Raw genomic sequence first — 6,517 nt, 5'->3', positions numbered from 1 at the left:
TGCCTCCAGACCTCTTTATTTGATGCTGAAGTGTCACCAGTTTTAGATGGAAAGTTTGGGGAGTCCAGGAGATGGCTTCTGGCTGAAAGCAGGGTGCAGTGCAAGCAGTCCTAGGGAGCCAGCAGTGTCTGCTGCCTGCAGAGGGGTGCAGGGCCCCCAGATTTTTCACTGACATCTGCCTCTACTCTTCTCCTGGAGCCTGCAACACTGGTCTGGCCACAGCAGGCAGCCCATGCCCTCCAAGAGTGCAGCCTAGGGGGTCAGGACAACTGGCTTGCAGCCAAGCCGTGCTTCATGCAGGGCAGGACCCACCAGCTGCCACTGAACTGTATGTGAATCTCTGAACTGCTATTTTTTGTGCTCCTGACAAAGCCGATGGGCTCAGAGAAGGGGTGGAAGCAAGGCAGGGAGGGAAGGGTGATGGGATGGATGGAATGTCCTGCAGACACCCATAGATTGCTCTGAGCCAGCACCAGTGATATCTCCACCAAAACCAGTTATTTCTCTGTGCTGGGTCCCTGAGCCACATGAAAGGCCCAAGCAGAGAGTGCTATTGGGAGACAGAAACCCGACACAGGGAAGGGAAAGGCAGCAGACTCTCCCCAGTGACAGGCTCCCCAGCTGCTGGCAGCTTGTGTACTGGTCTGGGCACGCTGGGGATGGGCACCGGTAACAGGCCAAGTCTCTGGAGCTAAAATGGGAGTTTCCTGTCTTGGTCCTCTGTCCCTCTTGTCAGAGCTCCAAGAGGAGTGGAGATGGCTGCGCGCCCATTTGTCTAACTCCCAACTTGCCTGTCCTGTAATCCTGTTTTTCTCCCTGCCTTGATCATGGGCTCCATCAGCCTTGCCTTCCCTGTACACCTCCCTCTACCATCCCTGCTGGGAGGTTTGCAGCAAAGTATCCCACACAGCTGCTCACATCCCCTCACTGCTGCAGCAGAGACCTTGGTTCAGCTCCTGCCATAGGCTGAGGAGCTTGTCCGCAATCTGCCTGCCCTACACGAGCAGCAGCTCTGTGCAGCCTGCTGATGGGATCTGTGCCCCACAGCCCTATCCCACAGCAGCAGGGTCTTTGGAGTCTCTTGCAGATAAGGGCAAAGCCCCTAAGGAGATGCTTTTGGGGGGCAAGCAGACCCTAGTTACTGTCTGCCATGGGTGCTGTCTTCTCATCTTGCTGGTCATGACCAGCTTGGGCTTCCCTGGGCTCCCACCCACCACTAGCAGCACTGAGAAGCAACTGCCCCACAACCAGGGGCTAAAAAGAGCATCCAGCAGCCATGGAAGAGATGGAGCAAAGCCCCATGCAGCCCACTTGCTTTGCTGACCTTCAGAGGCCAGAACTTGAAAGCTGGTGAGCACTGACTTGAGCTTATGGGACATCACTGACTTGCTGGCAAGACCCAGCCACCCTCCCACACCCTTGCCCCAGCCCATGTGCAGCTCAGCCCTTGTTTTCCTTCTCCCCCGGCCTCTCCCCATGGTCCTGGGGCCCTACCCATGTCGGGCAGGGCTCCCCCACCTTTTGCACTGGGTTTTATCGTGCTGAAGTGGAGCAAAGCATGAAATATGAATGAGCCGCCGTGGCCTGTCGCGTGCTGCTGGGCTGGACCCTGATTCGATTAGCACTGATGTTTCTTTCATGAGCAAGAGGCTTTCTCCTCTCTGTAGCTCTTTGCTGCAAACGCCGAGCTCAGTCACGGAAGCAGACGGCTGATTAATCACCCGCTGCCTGCCACTGCTCCTGCCTGCTGCTCCTGCCTGCCTGCCGGCCATCCACTCCCTCCCTCCTGTCCCTGTCCCTGCCTGTCGCTGCCCCCCGCCACCTCCTGCCGCTCTGGAGCAAGGCCTGCAGCCTGCAGCCTGCTCTTGCTGCTGCTGCTGCCCAGCATCTGGCTTTCTCCCTCCTCCTAGGCTGGCATTTGCCATGGTGTTTCCTACGCCAAAGGCAGAGTCGTTTTCACGATATGATGGGGCTGGGTATGGCCAGACACGGGGCAGCACTGCTAAGGGAAGAGGTGGTTGGACCCTGGCCGGTGCGGAGGCTACGGGTCAAGGTGTGCAACCAGGTACCTCCTGCACGAAGGGCGCAGCTTCTGCTTCTGCTCTGCAGATGCAGGGTCAGCTCCCAAACAGGCTGATAAATGCTCTCTCTTCAGCAAGATCTTGATGATTTTCCTAATGACCAGGCCTGCAGAATAAGCCTGGCTCCTGAGAATTCAGCTGGGTTATTTCAGGCAGCTAATTGTACCTAGCAAGGACGTTCCTACTGTTCAAATTTTTCAGTTATCTGGGACAACGTGAGTGCTAACGGGCTTTCTCAGAGCTGCTCTGTGGGGCAGGGAGAAGGGGACACAGCAAAGATTGTAGTGCATCTGTCTTTCTCTCTGTCCCTGTGTTTTTGGAAGGTAACCTTGAAGCCTATATGTACCATTGGCTTTAAAACTTTGTGCATCCCAACTTGCCTCAGCTTTCTTTGTGCAAGAACAGCCATTCCTCCCTGGCTCCATCCACACTCACGAGCACGTGGCTCACATTCACCAGGAACTCCGTTGTCTCTTTCCCACACGAGAGGCTGCAGGAGGCATCAAAGGCACCAGAACTTTGCACAAATGCTTGAGTATCTGGAAAGGACTGGGTAATTTTGCAGCTGAAAACTTTCCCTCTGCATTTTGCATCCCTGAATTGCATCTGTGCTGTTAATCATGTGCACATGCAAAATTTGCCAGGCAGTACCGGTAGGGGCTGAAAAATCTCCATCTGTGAAGATTTTCAGCTCTCAGTTGGCCAAGGGCAACCCGATCTGCCTTTGAAGTCAGCTGCCCTTGGAGCTGGGTGCTGGACTGTGGACCTCCAGAGAGACCTTCCAACCTAAATCTTTGGCTGACCCTTGTTTCATGACAGCCCTGCCAACTCGGACCCTCTGGGCTATGTGTTTTCACTCTTTCCCTGCTGGAACAATTCAGTCCATCCTCTGTGGTGTTGCTTTGCTCTGGGAAAAGCTCTGTCCTTTCTTACACATGGATTTCAATCGCAGCTGTGCACCGCCAGCTCTGTTCCCACCCAGAGATTCATTGACCTTCAGCAGGTGCAATTCAGGAGACAGTGCAATTAGCTCCAGAGCTAATTTTTCTGTCTGCCCACACGTGGTGTGACTTCTTGGGTGCAGTTTGAGAAATGGTACTGGCACCATTAACGTGGGTGGATCGCATACACCAGTTCTCCATGCCTCCTCTGTGCCAAGGGCACAGGGGTTTCAAGGCTATTCTGCCCATGCTCTGAGGGGAGGCAACGTGATGGAGCAGGAACAACCTCCAACGCATGACAGGTATAAGCCAGTCTGCTGAAATAAATGGAGTAGCAACAGGCCAAGAGCTGAGATGCCAGAAAGCAGCCTAAATGCACTGACTTCAGCACTTCAGCCTCTGAAGGACTGACCCAGTTCTTACCCCCGAATCCCACTGCCTCCCCTGTCCTGGGGCAGCTTTTTTTGGGAGCACATCACCGGTTCGGGAGAGCCTGGTCTGTGCCGATCAATGCAGCCCTTCCCCGGCAGCAGCCTCTGCTGCCTCCCTGCCCGGCGGGTGGGCTGCCTGCTGGGATTCTGCTTCCAGGTGCTTTCCGCCACTCTGCCTTTGCCTCCTGCGCGGGGAGGGCAGGGATGGAGGCAGGCGGCGGCGAGCAGCGATCCCGCGGCCCCGGGGAGCACTTGACACGCGATTCCTCTCACACAGACAGCACTTTACACGCTATTGCTGGCACAACACAGCGAGTGGCCAGGGGTTTCTTTGACACACACGCTCTCCCATGCAGCTCCCCAGGCTTGTCCTTGTCCCAGCCATCATACCAAAGCCACCAGCTACTGCTCTAGCAGTGTGACTGGTCTGTGCTCATCAGAGCCCGGGGGAACAGTGGCAGAGCAGGCTCATCACCCTGCCTCTGTTCCCTTTGCTCTGCCTCCCTCTGCCCCTCCACTCCTCACTGCCTGGCTGCCCCAGGCCACCAGTGAAGCCTTGATGGGGATGGGGATGGCTTTCCCCCTACAACGTCCACTAGACTGGGATCACTGGTGGGAGATGCAGGGCAAGATGACCGTTCCAGCCATACTTAGCCACCCCACCCCACTGGTCCCATATTATTAATAGATTTTTTTTCAAATTGAATTTATCGTTCTTGGCTCTTGTGGCCAGGCTTTATGGTCTGTCTCAGTGTTCTCCCAGCTCCAGCTGACAGTGGTTGGTACTCCTGTGGGCCAAGTCTAGCAGTACAAATCCAGGCCCTTCCTGCACTGGTTACAGTGGTCCTGCCCTGGAAGGTCTCCGCTTACCCTGTAGCTCCTCCTGGTCCCTCACCTGTTCTGCTATACCCAGCCTGAGGGGTGACCAAACCCTGTGTCTACCAGGGGGTGGGTGATAACACCTCCAGGTGTTATCTGTTTGTCCAGCTCTTGCACTTCGCTTTGGGGCCATTTACGTGCACAGAAGATACATTCGTCTGCGGTGCAGTTCATCTGCAGTTGTGTTGGCCATGCACCACACTCAGCCAGGTCTTCCCAACAAGCCTAATCTGGGGCTCAGAGCTGCAGGAAAGAGGGACAGGGGCCCTCGGGGGCAAAGTGAGTGACTCTGCCAGCGGACTACCACTAGATGCTACAAGCGATGGAAGGGAAGGACATATGCTGTTGAGGCAATGGTGTTGTGGCCCAGAGGGTCCAGTCCACGTGGGAAATCCAGGCTTTTTGGAACTGGGAATGTCCTAACCAAAGGGGAAGCACCATCCCATGCTGCTGAGATTTGTGTACCAAAGTGTAAACAGCTGATGTGTGCATAAGGATGGTTAGGGGGGACCTCTGGTTGCCCATGTTGAGGCTATCAGAGCAGAGACATTGACCCTGGGGGAGTGCAGAAGGATGGCCCCCTGCCCAGAGGTGGTCTATGCCCTGGCACAGACTGGCGGGGTGGCTGGTGAGCCCCGCACAGGCTGTGGCTGCAGAGGATGGTGGGCACGCTTCTCTTCTCCCAGATGTCGGGCTTTGGACTCCATCTGCTGTAATAAAAGTGAAATTTCCCCAGCTTGTGTCGACCTGCCTGTGCTGGGGGAATACACGGCACTGCCGGTGCTCAGCAGTGAGCAGGACAAAACTAGGGCAGGCAGGGATGCACTGGGCTGTGGATGCAGCCTTGGGAAGCCCGGATATTTCCCAGGAAGGCTGAAACTTCCACTCAGCTTGATTAGCAAGGACGCCAGGAGCGGTCTGGCTCAGCTGAAGGAGGACAGAGGCCAATCCAGCTGGTCCTTCCAGCAACGCTCATGTGAGTCAGGGCTTTTGCAGCATCCCTGTGATATGTGAAAGTTTTCTGTGCGGATGTGCTGCCTGAATGCCCAGTGCCAAGGAGCACAGGAGCTGCTGCCCTGATTTCCTAATTGGGAGTGTCCCATCAGGGATGCAGGTCTGCGTGGTCATGCATGCATGGCAGAGGCTGCGCTGGAGCATGTACAGGACAGGTCTGCAGTGCTTTAGCAGCAAAAAGCAGCTTTCCCCCTCCCCAGTGCTCTCCCCAGGGTAGCTGGGGGCCGTTGGGGGCCGTGTCTCCGGATGGGGTGCTCCTCCTCCTCTGCCCACATTCCTGACCATGTCCCTCACACCCTGCATGTCAGGAGTCTGTAGCCAGCTGTGTTTGCTGCAGAGAGAGGGGGAACCACGCCCTTGCTTTGGGGCAGGGCTGGATGTGGCTCTGATGCCTGATGCAGGGCTGCATGGGACCCGTGCTGGCCCTGCCTGCCTCCCTTCTCCCGGCTGCTTGGGGCTGCCTGCTCCTGGCTCTGCTGGCAGGGACGTGTGGGCAGCTCCTGCCCATTTATGTGTGAGGAAAGAGAAAATACAGACTGGTGATTTTCTCTGGGGGGCCGAGCACAGATCAATCTCGCTATGCGCTGTGAAGCCTAAAGGACACCTTGAAAACTTCTTTTGTCAGGAAAGAAGCTGATTTCTCTCTCCCCAGGGCTCCTTGGGGACTTCCTAACAGATTTCCAGCATCTGAGAGAGCATCTTCCCTGTGCCCTCTTCCCCTGACACCTGCTGGCAGGGAGTGCCCATGGGTTGCCACCAAGCCTTGGGCAGGGGATCCCCGGGCTGGGCTGGGGCACAGGGGCCACCGTTTTCATGGATGCGGGTTTTTCCCCAGGGTGGTTGCAGTCTCGGTCTCTGTGGCCTCTGTCCAAGAGGCCTCAGCTGCCTGGATGGGCAATGTGCCCAGGGAGAGAGTTTCATCCCAGTCCTACAGGTCCCGGCACGGGGGCAGAGTTGGGTCTCCAGTGCTCACTCCTTCTTTGCCTCAGTCGCACAGGATCAGGCATTTGCATTCAGATGGCTGCAAGCGGTGGGACATATTTGCAGGGACAGCTCAGCCCTCACCTGTCCCAGGTGCCAGCCAAGGAAACGTCAGGGCAGAGGGCCAGGTCAGGGCATCGGCAACATGCAGCTGGGGCCAGGCCCCTCACAGCGGGTGAATTCAGGAGGT

This window comes from Nipponia nippon, unplaced genomic scaffold, assembly GCF_047370975.1.
Source record: "Nipponia nippon isolate SJK-2023a ecotype South Korea unplaced genomic scaffold, ASM4737097v1 scaffold_19, whole genome shotgun sequence".
Classification (NCBI taxonomy): domain Eukaryota; kingdom Metazoa; phylum Chordata; class Aves; order Pelecaniformes; family Threskiornithidae; genus Nipponia; species Nipponia nippon.
Note: the sequence above shows the minus strand (reverse complement) of the source record.